Source organism: Cavia porcellus, unplaced genomic scaffold, assembly GCF_034190915.1.
Source record: "Cavia porcellus strain 051 isolate PalLab524CR breed Dunkin Hartley unplaced genomic scaffold, mCavPor4.1 scaffold_1, whole genome shotgun sequence".
In the NCBI taxonomy this organism is placed as follows: Eukaryota; Metazoa; Chordata; class Mammalia; order Rodentia; family Caviidae; genus Cavia; species Cavia porcellus.
In genome coordinates, this window is record NW_026947484.1 from 194,978,922 (window position 1) to 194,996,418 (window position 17,497).

Here is a 17,497-nt window from a genome sequence, read left to right on the forward strand (position 1 = left end):
TTCACTTATAGAAAATAGGGTTTACTTCCGGGAGAACATGGCGGACAGATAACAGCAACTACCGGAGGCTCTCTAAAAGACTCGGCTCAGAAGCCAGGAATGGTGCGGACTAAGGAGACATAAGCAGGTGGAGATATGCTCTGCTGACTCAGGAACGAACTGGGCTGAGAGAAACCAACTTGGAATGCATTCCTGGTGCTAAAACAGGAACAGAAAAGCCTCGGTGTGGAGGATGGACCCCGCGCCATTGTAAGCCGTGATTTGGGTTTCCCGCCGCGCGGCGGCTGGCTGCCTCTACAGTGGCTCAGCAAGGAGAGAGACGCGCAGAAGCTCTGAGAACGGCAATCTGCGAACGGCAGGGAGGCGTGCACTGACTTGTGGTGAGGTGAGTGAGAGAAGCTGACACTCTACCACAGTTTGACTCCAGCGGAGGACTTTCTGGGCCCGAGCAGTCCTGCGGGAGCAGGGCGCAGTGGCGACTCCAGCCACACATCCCCCTCTCAGGCGGGATTGGTGAAAAGTGCCTGACCTGCGTGACGCTGCCGGCGGACCTGGTAGGCTGTCCCAACCCAGATCCCAGAGCCTGACGGTGGCCAGGAGGGGAGACACGTAGGCTGCCTGGTCCGTAACTCCCTGGTGCGCAGCTGTGAGCGGGAACACCTAACTGGCGCAATTCGATCAGGCTGTGGCTGACTGGGAGAGAAGCTGGGCCTCTTATATAAGCTTGCATATATAAGGAACAGAGAAGAAGAGGCAGCATGGGAAGAGGCAGCAACAAGAAAGGCTCCTCGGCCCCCAATTCTGAGAAACAGGCAATAGCAGACACCGCACCAATATACATAAGGCACCATATAGAGAGCCTCATAGACCAATTCAGGAATGAAGTTATCAACGACCTGAAGCTAGAAGTACGCAGAATAGTTAGAGAAATGCTAAGTACCACCCAAGAAAAAACAGGCGGTGGAATGGAAGAACAGAAAAAAAGGGGAGAATTGTTTGATGGAGAAAACAGAGAAAGCATAGAATACATGAAGCAGGTTCAAAGGGACTACCAAGATACCAAGAAGTCTATAGAAGATTGGCATAACAGCTTGAAAGAAACTAAGGACAGACTATCTGAACTGGAGGGCAGACTTGTAATATGGGAGAATGAAATGAAAAACTTCTTAAAAATAACAAAGAAACAAACAGCAATAATACAAAGACAAGAAGATGATAAGAGGATCCATAACTTAAGGATTAAGAACATAAAAGAAGAAGTAGGGACACAAACAAGTGAACTACAAAAGCTACTCACAGAAATAATCCAGGAGAATTTTCCTAATTTAGCAAAAGGTAAAGATACTCAGATGTATGAGGCATATAGGACCCCAGCTACCTACAACCCAAACAGAGCAACACCCAGGCATATAATAATAAAAATTCCAGAAATTCAATACAAGAACAGAATATTAAAAGCTGTAAGAGACAAGAAACAGACCACTTACAAGGGAACACCCATCAGAATTACAGCAGATTTCTCTGCACAAACCATCAAATCACGAAGAGCGTGGGGGGAAATAATTCAAGCTTTGAAAGATAATAATCTCCAGCCAAGATTGAGATATCCTGCACAACTATCCCTGGAAATTGATGGAAAAACAAGGTGCTTCCAGGATAAAGAGGAACTGGGGGAATTTGCAACCACCAATTCAACTCTACAGAGAGTATTGCAGGATATTCTAAAAAAAGAAAAATACAAAGAATCCAGAAATAATGGCAGAGAGGCCACAATGAATGGAGCAGAGAACAAAATGAAGAAGACAAACTGACAGCTACTGACAGAATAAGAGCTCAACAGAAATGAGGCAGAGAAGATTGGATGATAGGAACAGCTATTTTGGAGAAAATGACATCTTAATAGGTAATACTGATTTAGTATCATCTTGTTTTGAAGTCTCATCTAGCTTTTGTCCTTCTGTTTCCAATGGTCTAAATAGGTTGTATCTTACTGGATTTTATTATGTACGATAGTATAAGAAAAACCTTGTAAATTCAAGGAGATTATACAGAAACCATTATTCATTTTCTGTTAGTCGATTCTAAATACTCTGTAATGCTGTCATTCTCTTGAATGGTTTTACATTGTTTTGATATACTTAATGCTACAGTATACGAAGTTGTACTCAAGGATTTCAAAGAAAGACAATATGGTAACTACTTTTAGGTTAGGATTATCTGGTGGTGAAACACTATTCTGCTTAAATGGCTATGTTTTGATCTGCGCTGTTTCGTTGTTATGCCCTCTTTTATCTCAATCTACACTCCATTATTTACTTTTTTATCTTTATCCTTTTAATTAAAGGAAAAAAATAGCAGGATATATTACAGTAACCCAATTTGACTTTTCATTACCTTGATTTAAAGCCCTGTATTACTCTCACCATCTGGTTTTTAACTGATGTTCCCCTATTCTGTTTTGCTGGATAGTATCAGGTTCGAAAGTTTAGGCATCAGCTGTGAAGATAATGAGATTCATTATGACGCCCATTCTTGTTGACTTTTATCTACTTTTGAAGACCTACAATGTCTCCAATGTTTTGGTTTTGTCGGTTTTATTCTTTACTGCTTTGTTCAATTGTATTATAACTATCGATATAGGCAATTCTATTAGAGATAGTGGGAGGCATTATGGTAACCATTGTTGATCACCTTGTGTTATGTTTTTACATTATCTCTTATGTCCACCCTTTTGACTTGACCGATTCTGTTCTGTTATGTCACATTTGGTTTTACTCTCTTCCAAAAAAGTAATAAGAACCGTGGGAGCAATGAAACCCAAAATGTGTAATAGTCATGGTACAAAAGAGAGGAAAAGAAAGTGCTCCAAACTATATAACTGCATGTATATTTAAGTGTATAAGATAGAAAATGATATCACAGAGTTTTATTGGATCAATGAACAGAACTGTTTGCAGTATCATTGATGGAATGTCCACTTTACAAGCTTTAGTTTTGTGACTTGAACAATTATTTCTAAGATGACAATATGTAATCCATTAACTAGTGATTTCCTACTGTTTATTTTTTTTCTGTAAATCTGTATAACTTGTACCCTTTCCCTGCTTTTTTTTTCTTTTCTCCTTAAATAAAATTAAAAAAAAAAAGAAAATAGGGTTTTGCACAAGAACTTTTCTTAATATTAGGACTTTTCATGAAAGAGACCTTAGGAAATTATCATGTTCCTTTTGTGGAATAACGACTTTTTCTGTTGGTTGTGAATGAAGTAGCAATGTACTCTACAAGTACAATTTTAAATACTGAACTTTCAGCTCACAGTGAATTCAGTTTGTTGTTTTTAGAACTAGCCTATTTTTCTTCAGTGTAGAACCTATGTTATCTGTTTGCTTTTCGTGTGAATATGATAAAGGAGTACTTTGGATCAGTCATGATTCACAAAGTGCTTCAGAACTAGCACATCTAGTACAGCATGAGAAGATTACCTCTGCTTCATCTGATTAAACCTGAAGCTTTGACAGACAAAATAAATGGGTATGTAGACTGTCTTTAGACTGAAAGTTTGTAAGCTGAAAGGAGAGCTTTAGAAACTTCTTTCAAATAATTTAATTTTCTTTTTTGGATGGGAATATAACTACGGATGACTCTAGAAATGACATGCCTGTCTGACAACCATGTTTTGTTGGTTTAGTGTTCTGTCCAGCATTTCAAATACAGGAAGTAGTCAACAGAGGGAAAGGTGGAGGAGGGACGTCTGTATCCTTCCATAGTACTTTTTGTAAATTACACTATCTCAAAACCACAAAGTATAATCTTTTAATTTTGCTCTCCTTTTCCAAAATTCTCTTAAATATTTTAATTTCTTTACATTTCCTCTAAATTTTGATGTTGGATACCCTCTGTCCATAAAATATACCGCTAGGGTTTTTACTGGAGCTGTATGAAATCTATAAAAGATTGACAGTTTTTATATGAACACAGTATACTTACACATTTATTTAGATGTTTTTATTTCCTTCAGCACTATTTAGATTTCAGCATAGAGATCAAGTGTACATGCATGTTATGTTTATACCTAAGTATCTGTTCCTTTGGAACTAATGTAAGTACTTCTTATCATTTTATGTTCCTATTGTACATTGCTAGACAATGGTCTTTCAGAGAGAGAAAAAGTGATTCCAGGAAACCACACAAATACCAAAACCAACAGGTACTTGAGTTTCTTTAAAAATGGCATAATATTTGTATACAGCCTATATACATCCTCCTGTATACTTTAAATCATCTCCATATTATTTGTAATACCCACTACAATGTATTAGCTCAGTAAGCAATTGGTGTATTTCTTAGGGAACTTGGAAACAAGAATCTTGGTTCAGATGCATGCTTGGTTCAAACACATTTTTTGCACATGTTTTAAATCCATGGTTGGCTGAATCTGCAGACAAAGAGCCTGGAGAAATAGAGAGCCAAATGTATACTGAATGAAGATGTGTGTGTGTGTGTGTGTGTGTGTGTGTGTGTGTGTGTATCTTGTCTCCAGTGACTTTGCTAAACGCTAGTTTTTTGGGACAATTTTTGGGACAAGATTCTTTGGGACAATTGTGTTGTATGCCAATAGAAACAATTTTATTCCTTCTTTTTCAGTCTCCTCTTTTACTGTCTTTTGTTGCTATATTAATGTTGACTAGAGTTTACAATAAAACACTGAGCTTGAGATAAGCTAAAAGTAGACATTTTTGCCTTGTTCTTAGTCATAGAAGAAAACTATTTGCCATTAAGTATGATGTTAGTTGTAGTTTGTTTTTGATAAGATTATATCCAAAAGATGTGAAGTATAAAACAAAAGAGGCCTTTATTCTGAGAACAACCCTCCCCCCCCAACTGTTGGAGTCCGGCTTTCTCGCTTGCGGACACCTGGTGTGGAGGGTATATAAGTAGCCTAAGTTTAGGGTAGTGCCCTAGGGCCATTAGAGATGCACAGGTATCTCATTGGCACACGTTTGGTGCCAGGGACAGATTCCTAAGGGTGGGGGGAGATAGAGTCACAGGTAAATCCCTAGGGGTGGGGGAGATAGGAGCTCTCTGGTTCTGGCTGAGGTTTTTCTGGCTACAGAGTCCTGTCTGGGCCAAAACTCTTTCAGTTTTGATTATGTTTTTCCTTTTATGAACAGTGGAATTTAAGTTGCTAGTTTTTTTTTTTTTTGAAGATTTCTGAAGTATATTCATGAGGTAAATTGGTCCACTGTTTTCTTTTCCTTTGTCCTTCTTCTATTGTTTACTGTTTGTCTGGCCTAGATAATCAGATTAGCTCTGGCTTCATAAAGAAAGGTGTTTCATCATCTTATCAGTTCTGATCCATTGAACTGACCGCTTCCCAATGTTGGTGGTCTGGTTTTCTCACTATTAACAGATGGGGAAGACATTGCATTGAAGTCCAGCCGGACACTCAGCTCCAGATTGGTCCCTATTGAGCCATGAGCTGTTGTTGGGGGTTCATTTTTGGCCACTTCTTGAAGGTCCAGCCTCCCAGGCAGTGCGCTAGTAGGCTTGGGGCCACCTTCCTCCTGGCAGGCTTTTTTTTTTGCTGAGGGACTTCAGCACCGTGCTGTTTGCCCCCAGTAATAACTAGTTTTAGATTTGTCTCATTGGCTTTTAATCAGTCAGCTTCCTTTTGGCATGTAAGAAAAATGAAGTGATTAGTAATAGAATTGTGGCGCGGCTGAAAAGATAAGAAGTATGAAATATAAATGACCTTTATTTTAAGAATGCAGGGAAAGACCCCCCGACCCTCTGAGGTCTGACATTCTCCCCGGGGTCTGGGAATCTCTCTGTTGGACACGTGGAGTGGGGGGCATACATGTAGCTTAGGTTTGGAGTGGAGCCTAAGGGGCATTAGGGATGTACAGGTAGCCCATTGGTATTCGTTTTGTGCCAGAGGTAAATTCCTAGGGTTGGGGAAGATAGAGCTCCTTGGTTCTGCCTCTAAGGCTTTACCAGCTACAGTGTCCTGTCTGGGCCAAAACCCTTTCAATTAGTGCCATGACTTGCCTGCACTTTACAGGAGATGAGTGGCAGAGGCCAGACTTAGCACTCTGGTTCATGATCTTGTGCTGTTTCTAGTCACTGAAATTCTTCTACTATGAGTTTTGAGGAAGTTAGGAAAGTTAGGGTGCTGAGATGAGCAGGAAGTCACACACCAGCATAGAAAGCCACCACTCTGGGAATAAATCCTTTTTCTTCAGTCAACATTTATTGACTTGAATAAAGCAATACTGTCAGTGCTTGGTCCCTAGTTAGTGTTTTGTAGTTATCAAATAAAAGCAACAACACTTTCCAGACTTTTAAGGGAGCTGTCCACCAAGATGCCAGATGCATGAAAGGCCATGTCTTTTCTCATTGTGTTCTCTACTCCTCAACTTGTACATGGTCTCAACCCTCAGACAGTGGTCAGGCCTCCTGCATGCACTGATGCTCATGGTTATAATCTCCACCTTGCCTTGAACTGAGACAAATTCCTCTGAGGGGGGTGTTCACAGGGGTGCTAGGCTCAGTAACAGTTATTAGTAGACACCAAGCACCCTCCCATCTTGCCATGACCCTGCAGTGTCTCTGACACAGGACCCAGTCAATCTCCTTCCATGATTTACTGAGTGCAGCTCAGCTGTGTTCAGCAGAGCTCTCAGACAGGGAGTGGCTGCACTCCAAGCCCGGCTTCTTGGAACCTCCTAACTGGGCATCACCTATCAAGGGGGGCAAGGAAGACTTACTGGTACTTTTGAAGTACAATTTTGCACTTTTTGATAACTAGTAAGTAACATATTGGGGCTTTCTCATTTTGCAGCACAATCTATAAGGGGCACGTGAAAGGTATTTATAACTTTCATAACTATGATTTTACATTTTGCTAATTGCTCAGCATTCTCTTCCTCTTTTGTCTGTGAATCACCCAGAACTCAGAGTCACTATGATTGGCAATGAGAGAAGCTTCAGTCATTTTGAAGATTCCTGGATAGCTTGAGAGACAACTTATGCTATGTTAAAAAATAGCTGCTTTTGGTTTGGGGATGTGGGTAAAGAAATGTTAGTAGACAGAATAATATTTAGATATTTATTGCATGCTAGGAATGTAAAAAAGAGTAAACAGTCCTAAGAAGAAGATGAAAGACTACAGTTTGGAACATCAGCAGCCCTTGAACATGCAGGGATATTTACCTAATCTGAAGGTGTGGGGAGATAAGACCCAAGTACAGAGGAGTGATTGAGAATCTTGGTTTTGCAGTAATGACTATTTGGTTGAATTATATCTCTATTACTCATTGTGTGGGAAAATGGCACATCTGTTTTGTAGGGATGATGATATACATCTCTTTGAGTTGTAACAATTTCAACTGAAGTGGATAAAAAAAGTCATAACAGTATGACTTTTAGCCTCAGTATGCACATATGTTTTATAGGAATGGTGGTATGTGCCTCATTAGATTGTAACACATTTTTAAAATTTATTTTTAAAATTTTATTTAAAGAAAGACTAAACAAAACAGAAAATAGGTAGAAATAATACATACGTTCAGAGAAAAAAAACAAACAGTAAGAAATCACTAGTTGATGTTTACATATTGTTTTACAAATAGTTGCTCAAGGTACAAAAAATGAACATGTAAAGTGGGACTTCAAACAGTGAGACCACAAACAGTTCTGTACAACTGTCTAACAGAAATTTAGTAACATGACTATCAATCCTATACATTTAAACATACATGCAGTTATCCGTATCTTCATTTATGTTTAGATTAAACAAACTAAAGCAGGTTAAAAATCTTTCTGAACAAAGAATAATAGTATTGCTGGATTTCACATCATGACACTCGGTGATAATACTGGGTAATATAGTGTCTTTTAAAAAATTTAATCTAAAGAAAGACTAAACAAAACAAAATGGGTAGAAATAAGACATAATTTCAAAGAAAAAATGAACAGTAAGAAATCACTAGTTGATTACAGATTGTCTTCTTACAAATAATTATTCAGGATACTAAAGTGGAGTATATAAAGTGGGGATTCAAACAGTGAGATTGCAACCAGTTCTGTTCAACTATCCAACAAAAACTTAGAAATATGATTATCAATCCTATACACTTAAACATACTTTATCCATATCTTCAATTATGTTGAGATTGAATAAACCCAAGCAGGCTAATATCACTCTGAACAAAGAATAATACTACTGCTGGTTTTCACATTATGATACTCCAGGGTCAGCACTGAGTATTTTAGTGTCTCTTTTTCTTCAAAGAATCTGTTCATTTCATCATGTGTCATAAGATCAGTTCTCATAAACTGTTTATAGATTCTACACATCCATGAGTCCTAACATGTATTTCTATTCTTTTATTGTCCCAGCCTGCAGGTAAGTCCATAGAGACCCTAGAGGGGGAGTGGGGATGAAGAGGGGACAAGAGACACAAAGGATGGAGACAAGATGAAGAAGTCCAATCGTCTTGTTTATTCAAGGAAGGAGAATCAAATATTTAGGGTATTGAGGAGGAGGGATTTGGGTTCTGAGATGTCAGCAGATAACTTAGCAACAGTGGCGAGACTGAGGGTTATAGGTCAATTCAAATTTCCCGGGCGTGGGCTCATAAGGCAGGCTGATTAACATGATCCCTGAATAGATCAAACAAGCTAGGTAGGCAAGGTGCTGCTTAGCTACCAAACTTAACTCCTAGAGGGAGTTAAGATGGTGTGGCCTGCAGATGTTAAGGTGGTGCAGCCTGCAGATATAAGGTGGCAGGCAATTACAGGGCTTCCCACAGGTCCCCTTTTACTTTAAAATATAAGAGGCATATAAGAGGCTGCATCCTTGAGGAGACTGCCTGTCTTGGGTCAGGGCGCTTCCACAGGGGGACCAACCTAGCCTTATCCATCATTGGAAGGCAGGGCAGCAACAGGCCCAGTTCCTGTCTTAGGTGGAGGTTGGCATCCTGTATGAGGCCCAGTTGCCCATCTCTGACTATTCAGTCTATTGCACCAAGGCAAGAGAAATGGAGCGGGCAGCATGCTTTCACAAAGCATTATCATAATACAGTTTTGCAGGCTCCATGTAATTTTCTCTATCAGCCATTCTAAGCCTGTGGTAATGGTCCTGTAGGTTGCATTTTTATAACATCCACCTGTTGTTTGACAAAAGCCATCAACTTAGTCATCATAATCCCAAGAGATAGGATCCAGGCTGTTGGTTCCATCATCTGAAAAATAAAAGCTGTGAAAAAATTCTCTCAGAGGTCTTTTTTTCATCACTGGAAACATCTGTAACATTATCCTCTATTTGTTGTATTTGATCTATTTGTTTAACCAATCATTCTGGCAGACATCTCATCTCTTTAGAGTAAATGCATACTGATCCTCATCCCCAGATAAGGACTGACCAGAGTCAGGGGCTCTCTCTATAGTACAGAAGCAAATTGCTTTTGTGTTTCAGTATGCCAAAAACGCGTGGCTGCTGATTGTCCAGCAGCATTCAAATTTAAAAAATTAAGGATGAATAAGACATGAGATAGAATATTTTTAGGTGTCCCCCTTGTGGGATACCATTCCCTCTTTTTTATTTTATCAATAGTGAGTTTTAGGGAGAGATGTGCCCTTTCAACTATGCCTTGACCTTAAGGGTTATAAGGTATGCCTTTTATATGATGAATATTAAGATGTTGACAGAAACAGGCGAAGGCAGAACTAGCATAGCCTGGACCATTATCAGTCTTTAGTTGTTGTGGGTATCCTAAAACTGATAAGGTAGTTAACATATGGCTAATAACATGTTTGGTAGCTTTGCCAGTCTGGGAAGAGGCATAAATGAAATCACTAAATGTATGTATAGTTACATGAACATATTTAAGATTGTCAAACTCAGGAATGTGGGTGTCATCCATTTGCCATAATGCACTGGGGATAAGTCCTCCAGGATTAACCCCAAAGTGTGTAACTGGGAGGTGCATGGCACGAGAGGGGCAATTTTTTACTATTTGTCTGGCTTGTTCTCTAGTGATCTTGTACATAAGGTGGAGGGTTTGAGCATTGAGATGGTGTAATTGATGGCTCTTTTGTGCTGAAGTAACGTTGTCATCATGATCACTGGAGCTAACATTAGCTAAAGTACAAAGGAGAGCTTGCGGTCGAGTGGCCAGGTCTGCTGCATGATTACCATTGGCCAAAGGTCCTGGTAACCCAGAGTGAGCATGTAGATGTCCAATAAAAAAGGGCAAGTTCTTTTTATAATAAGCACCTGTATTTGCCTAAACAGTTCTCCACTGTTGGAGGCACTTTTGATTTGGCCAGCTATTTCTAGCAGGGGCACAGAGTGTGCAATGTAAGTGCTGTCAGTATATAAATTCACGGGCTGATTGGGAAATGCTGAAAGGGCTGCAGCGACAGCATGCACCTCTGTGATCTGGGCTGATGTACTGTTTGTTTGGAAAGATACAGCTTGGTTTTGAAAAACATAGGCTGCTAAGCTAGTTGAGGAGCCATCAGTAAATACCAACAAAGCATTTTTTAATGGTTTAATGGAACGATGTGACCATAGGGAAGATAAATGTATGTCGATTGGCAAATTCAATAAGCTTGTCTGGGGAATAATGATTGTGTATAAGCCCAGTGTAGGAGGCAAGGGCAATGGGCCAGGATTCAGTTGTTTGCATGAGCCAATCAATCTGTTTTTTGGTATAAGGCAGTATGATAATATCTGGCTCCTTACCAAAATAACATTTTCCTTGTTCTCTTCTCAAGAGAATGAGGGTAGATATAGCCTGATAATAGGGTTCAATGACCTTTTTAGGTGTTGCTGGCAAATGAATCCACATTAACGGTGCTGTCTGCCAAAGACAGCAGTTGGAGAGAGAGTGATCCTGCATATGATAAATTTCAAGAGTTTACCATAATCTATAAAAGCAATGGTCTGGGATTGAATGGCCTGCTCAACAGCATGTATTGCCTGGTTTCCTTCTGGAGAGAGTTTGTGAGGGGAGGTAGGGTCAGGATTACCATGTAAGATATCATAGAGGGGTTTTAATTCACTCTTACTAATTTTTAAGTAGGGCATGATCCAGTTAATATTCCCAAGAAGTTTTTGAAAATCACTTAAAGTCTGAAGTTTATCTAGCCTCAACTGTATATTTTGAGAAGAAATCTGAGGTCCCCTCATTTGAAAACCCAAATATGTATATGGGTTGGTGAGCTGAACTTTGTTAAGGGCTATCTCAAGTCCTTTATCTTGTAGGGCAGCCTGTAATGCATCATAGCAGCTCAAAACTTTTCCCCCATTATTTCCAGCTATCAAGATGTCATCCATATAATGAATGAGATATATTTCTGGCCAGTAGTCTCTTACAGACTGTAAAAAAAACTGGCATAGGGCAGGGCTTCTGCCATGCCTTGTGGGAGAACATGCCATTGGAATCTTTGCATGGGTTCTCTAAAATTAATAACTGGTAAACTAAAAGCAAAATGCTTCTGATCATCTGGATGTAGGAAGATAGTAAAAAAGCAATCCTTGAGATCTATGACGATTTAAAAATAGCCCAAAGCTATAGAAGCAGGTGAAGGGAGGCCTGGGTGTAAGGCTCTCATCAAGGCCATAGTCTTGTTTATTGCTCTAAGGTCTTGAAGAAATCACTATTTCCTTGATTTCTTTTTAATGACAAAGATGGGAGTGTTTCATGGGGAATTACTAGGTACTATATGGCCTGCTTTAAGCTGTTCCTGCACCAGTTGTTGTGCAGCCACTAACTTTTCAGAGGTGAGAGGCCATTGATTGACCCATACAGGCTCCTCTGACAGCCACATAATTTTTTCTGCATGGATCACAGGAGTGTCAATGGCCCCTATGGAAAATGGCCCAATCCAGCTTGGTCTGTTTTTGGTACTGTCTTTATGGGCTCTGTCATTCCTGTATTATTTTTTCCAAGGCCCATACCAGGTGAATATCCATTATTTAACATTTCAGCAGTGACAATGGTATTTGGGCTACCTATAATTAACCCTATTTGTGCCAGTAGATCTCTACCCCAAAGATTTATTGGTAATCCAGCTATGACATATGACTGTATTGTGCCTTGATTGCCCTCTCTATCCTTCCAGGTCAGAAGTTTTGAACTTTTCTCTGGGTTTTGGCTTTGACCTATGCCTTTTAAATGAGTCAAAGTAATATCTAAGGGCCAGGCAGGAGTCCAGTCTTGCTTTCTTATACTAGTGACATCCACACCTATATCTATAAGGCCAGAGAATTTTTTACCATCCAGCCATAATAACATAAGGGGTTTCTGAGTGGAAATTACTTTTGTCCAATAGACATCTGAAGATCCAGATCCTTTATTACCTCATTGTTGGGAGATTATTTTATTAGAGGTTTGAATTAGAGGCAAGAGTAGTAACTGAGCAAAGCTTTGTCCATAAGTGATAGTAGTGGTGTATTTAGGTGAGGATGCTATGACCTTTATTTCTCCAGAATAATCATTATCAACTACACCTGGAAAAACCTGTAGCCCATTAAGCGTTGTGCTGCTGCATCCCATTATAAGGCTGAATGTATTTTTTGGTAGGGGCCCAAAAACTCCTGTAGGGAGGGCCTGAACTCCCATTTCAGGGGTTAATATTGTGTGGATGGTGGAACTGAGGTCCAATCCTGCACTCCCTGTTGTGGCTCTAAAGAGGTCTGAAATGGATTGTTGTTTGTTGGAACAAAGCTTACTGCCCCAAAGATTTGTTTGGGTTTGGGGGTCTGTGGTTGGCCCTGATTCCTGTTTCCCTGCAGTGGAAGCAATTCTTTTCCATTAATATCCCTTTTAGATTTGCATTCATTAGCCCAATTCTATCCCCTTTTACATCTAGGGCACAATCCTGGTGCTTTGGCTTTTGCATTGACATTGGAATCTCTTATCTCTGGAGTCTTTTTTGCAGTTCTTTGCAAAATGACTAGTCTCTCCATAGGTAAAACATTTTTGTTTATGCTTTTGAGATAAGAACTGTTTAACTGTAAACCTTGCAAGGCGGCAGCCATAGCAAGGCCTTGCTGATAAGCAGTTCCAATGTCACAGCAAAGGCATATATACATCCTGTTAGGTCTGTTTTATTTTTCTAAGGTCTGATAGCAGCCTGGCAGGTGATGTTGGCATTTTCAAAAGCTAGCTGTTTAATAAAATTGGTACCCGCATCTGTTGGGTGCAGGCGCTCAACATACCATACCCCACCCGGGACTAAGGACCACGTCAGCTTCCGCAATGCGCTACGTCCCTCTTTAAATTAGGCAACCCGTGCGCACCTCGTGCTCACTCCGTATTCACCCCGTGCCGACTCTGTGGCAACTCCTGATTGGCCACAGCTGGATATAGTAGCCAGAGCCTGCGTCCCATTCCCGCCCTGCTTCCTCGTGGCAGCCTGTGATTGGTCATGGCCAAATATATAAACCAGAGCCCGCGTAAATAAAGCAGCAGTTAACTGTCGCCCACAAGAGCGTCTCCTGTCTCATTGGGGGGCTGTGCCGGTCATGCATCAGCGTGGCCAAAGCTTCTGCTAGCAGCAGTAATCAAATGATCAACAAATTCTGAGAAGGGTTCATCTGGGCCTTGCTTAATAGTGAGAGAGGAACTCATATTATCCTTTGCAGGCAGCTTTCTCCATGCTCCAGTAGTTGCTGTTTGAATTTGAGTGAAAAAATAGTTTTTGGGCCTCTCTGTCTGCATAGGCATTCTCCCCTATTAACATATCAAGGTCCCACCCATTGCCGGCTTGTGAACTGTGCCGGGAGTCTCTTTGCAATTTTTTATATATTTTGATTTCCACAAAAAATAATCCCCACCTGATAAAATTGCTCAGGCCAATCCTTGCCAATCTGTAGGTGTGAGCCAACCATCAGCCAAAGAATTCAAAACAACAAAAGTATACATGGCTGTGTCTCCCTACTGTGCAACCACTGTTTTTAATTCTCTGTTCAGTTTGAAATCGAAACCAGAGTGGTGGCAAAAAACTCCGCCCTCTGCATCCATCATTTCTGTGACAGGGAAAGCCTCCCTATCATCTAGCTTTAATATTGGATCAGGCCAGGGGGGTAAATTTAGAAATCATGCCTCTCAGTGGGGATTGCTGAGAGGGAGAAATCCTGGAGGAAACTCTGGGGTTAGTTTCACTTTTCATTTTAAATTTTGCTATTTTTAGCTTTTCTAAATGAACTATCAAATCCTGACATTCTTCTTTCAGTTTAATCTGTTGTTTTAAAAGTTTAATTTGGTCTCTTAATCCCTTCCTAGTATCAAAAGTTAAACATGCTGAAGCCAGAACTATATGGCCATTACAGTATGGGGAAAGGTATGTGTGGCTAGGGCCACGCTAAGGGCTTTGTTTGCGCTGGCTGCCTGGTGCAGGGTGAGGCTGCAGTGTGTTAAGCCTGTAGGGGGTTGGGTGCAAGTAGTTACCAGGTCGCTTTGCTCCCGAGTTAAAGTTTATTAAGCCCTAATGGACAATTGCTTAATTTTTTTCTCTTGCCTTTTGCGTCTTTAAAGCCTTTCCTAAATTTTTAACAAAAATCTCATGTTGGCTCATTTCTTGTCCTAGGGGACACAATTGCTAAATTGTTTTTTCCTTTACCCTTTGCATCTTTAAAGCATTTCTAAACTTTCAACAAAAATCTCATGCTGTCTAATCTTGTCCCATAATCATTCACTTTATGTGAACGATTCACTTTATGTGAATTGTTTACCTGTCCCATAAATGTTCACTTACCGAGGTTCAGCAGCATGGCGGGCTCCCACGTTGGTCCTCTATTTTCTTTTCCTTTTTCTACTTTGGGCCTCACTAAGTCCCCCATTCTCGGGCCCCACATTGGGTGCCATTTGTCCTGGCCTGCAGGTAAGTCCAAGGAGACCCTAGAAGGGGAGTGGGGATGAAGAGGGGACAAGAGACACAAAGGATGGAGACAAGATGAAGAAGTCCAATCAAGTCTCATTTATTCAAGGAAGGAGAATCATATAGGGTATTGAGGAGGAGGGGTTTGGGTTCTGAGATGTCAGCAGATAACTTAGCAACAGTGGCAAGACAGAGGGTTATAGGTCAATTCAAACTTCCTGAGCATGGGCTGATAAGGCAGGCTGATTAACATAATCCCTGAATAGATCAAACAAGCTAGGTAGGCAAGGTGCTGCTTAGCTACCAAACTTAACTCCTAGAGGGAGTTAAGATGGTGTGGCCTGCAGATGTTAAGCTAGTGCAGCCTGCAGATATAAGGTGGCAGCCAATTACAGGGCTTCCCACATTCTATATTAGAGGGAGAAACGAAACAAAGCAAGGCAAAACAAAACATATTCCTACAAACACATGAAATGAACTAAACATATAAGACCGTTGTACGAAGAGTTCTACCTGTTCCTGTGTTGTCTCTTATTATCTCCAGTAGAATTGGCTATATCATCAGACATAGTATAATTGAATATATCAGTACATGACAGTATTAAAAAACACATCTTTGTATATAGTATAGAACTTCAAAAACTGGCAGTTATCAAACCAGAATGTGTATCATAGAGTCTTGTCATCTTCAGTGTAGTTGCCTGTACTCTCAGACTTGATACTATCAATCATATCAGTTTTGAATAAAATCTTATTTGCCTCATTTCTGTTATGCTCTTTTTTTTTGTCATCAGATGTCTGTTTATCTTCTTCATTCTGCTTTCTGCTCCATTCATTGAGGCCTCTCTGCCACTGTTCCTGGAACCCTAGTACTTTTCTCTCTCTCTAGAATGCCCTGCAGTATTCTCTGTAGACTTGATTTGATGGTTGCAAATTTCCCAAGTTCCTCTTTGTCTTGGAAGCATCCTGTTTCTTTATTAATTTTGAGAGACAGTTTAGCAGGGTATATCAATCTGGGCTGGAGGTTATTTTCTTTCAGGGCTTGGAATTTCACTCCAGGCTTTTCTTGACTTGATCGTTTGTGTCAAGAAGTCTGCCATTATTCTTTTTTTTTTATTTAAGAGGAAAAAGAGAAAAACACAAAACAAACCAAAGCAGTGTAATGGTACACGTAATACAGAACTACAAAAAAAAAAAAAAAACAAAAAAAACATAACAGTAAGAAATCACCTGTTAGTAGATTACATATTATCATCTTGAAAATAGTTCCTCAAATCACAGTATCAAAGAATACAAGGTGGCATTCAAACAGGGAGACTGCAAACAGCTGTGTTCAATGATCCAAAAACATTGATATAGTCAGCTATTTAACACCCCTAAACACACTTGCTGTTATATCCGTTAGAGCTCTTTTTCTTTTTTTTTTTCCCTCTCTTTTGTACAACAAAATTTACACATTTTGGATTTTATTACTCCTTAGTGCTTATTAGTTTTTTTTGGGGGGGGGGGGAAAGAATACAGTCAAATATGGCAAAACAAAGCTGTCAGTCAATACCAAGGATAGACATAGCACATGGTGTAGAACAGAGTACAAGTTTATCAACAATGGTTATCAACGTTGTCCCTTGTTTCCTTAAAAAGAATTGTCTATCTCATTAGATATTATAAAGTTGGACAAAACAGTAGAGAACAAGACCAATAAAACTTAGGCATTGTAAACATTACAGGACTTCCAAAGAAGACAATAGTCAAGCCAGAATGGATATCTTAGTGAATCTTATTGTCTTCAAAGTAGTTGCCTATGTCTTCAAACTTGATACTATCATATAGAATGGAACAGAGTCTAATCAGTCAAAACAAGATCGTGGGAGTACTACAGGACTTCAAAACAAGTTAATAGGAAATCAAAAAGAGTTACTATTTATATATCCTAATTTTTTGAATTTTTTCTTTAATTAAGACAAACATAAGAAATGGCTAAATAATTTTTTTGAAACAATAAGGGGGAGATTGAGATAAAACAGGACATAACAATATAACAATAGAGGTCACAGCATGACTGTTTCAACAACCTAGTACTTCACCACCATATAACCCGACTTAATAGTAGTTACCATAGTGTCTTTTTCCTTGAAATATTTGGATAAAACTTCATATACTCTAGCTTCAAATATTTTCATATCAAGAAGCCCAGAATAAAGCCTTTCTAATTAATGAGTGAAAACTTTATAAGGCTTCAAGGCCACCTAATGGGGAATCATGATTACCACATATTTTTATATATTTGAATCATTATTTACATTAGGGAAACTATTCGGTATTCACACATGCGAGATTGATTTATTTCACTAATGAGTATGGTCTCAAGCTGCGCCCATTTATTGATAAATATCTCAATGTGATCCTTCTTTATAGCTGAATAATACTCCATTGTATAGAAATACCACAACTTTTTTATCCATTCCTCAGTTGATGGGCACTTGGGTTGTTTCCAAGATCTGGCGATTACAAATTGTGCTGCTATAAACATAGGTGCACATATATCACTGTGGTATGATGCTTTCAGTTCTTCTGGGAATATGCCTAGAAGTGGAATAGCTGGAAT

At 39.6% G+C, this 17,497-nt stretch overlaps 1 pseudogene; it reads right to left on the minus strand.

The window, feature by feature from the left end:
* The window catches only part of LOC100719044 (heat shock protein HSP 90-beta-like), a 61,451-nt pseudogene extending 46,597 nt beyond the window's left edge, over positions 1-14,854 (minus strand).
* Positions 14,855-17,497: the final 2,643 nt, after the last annotated feature.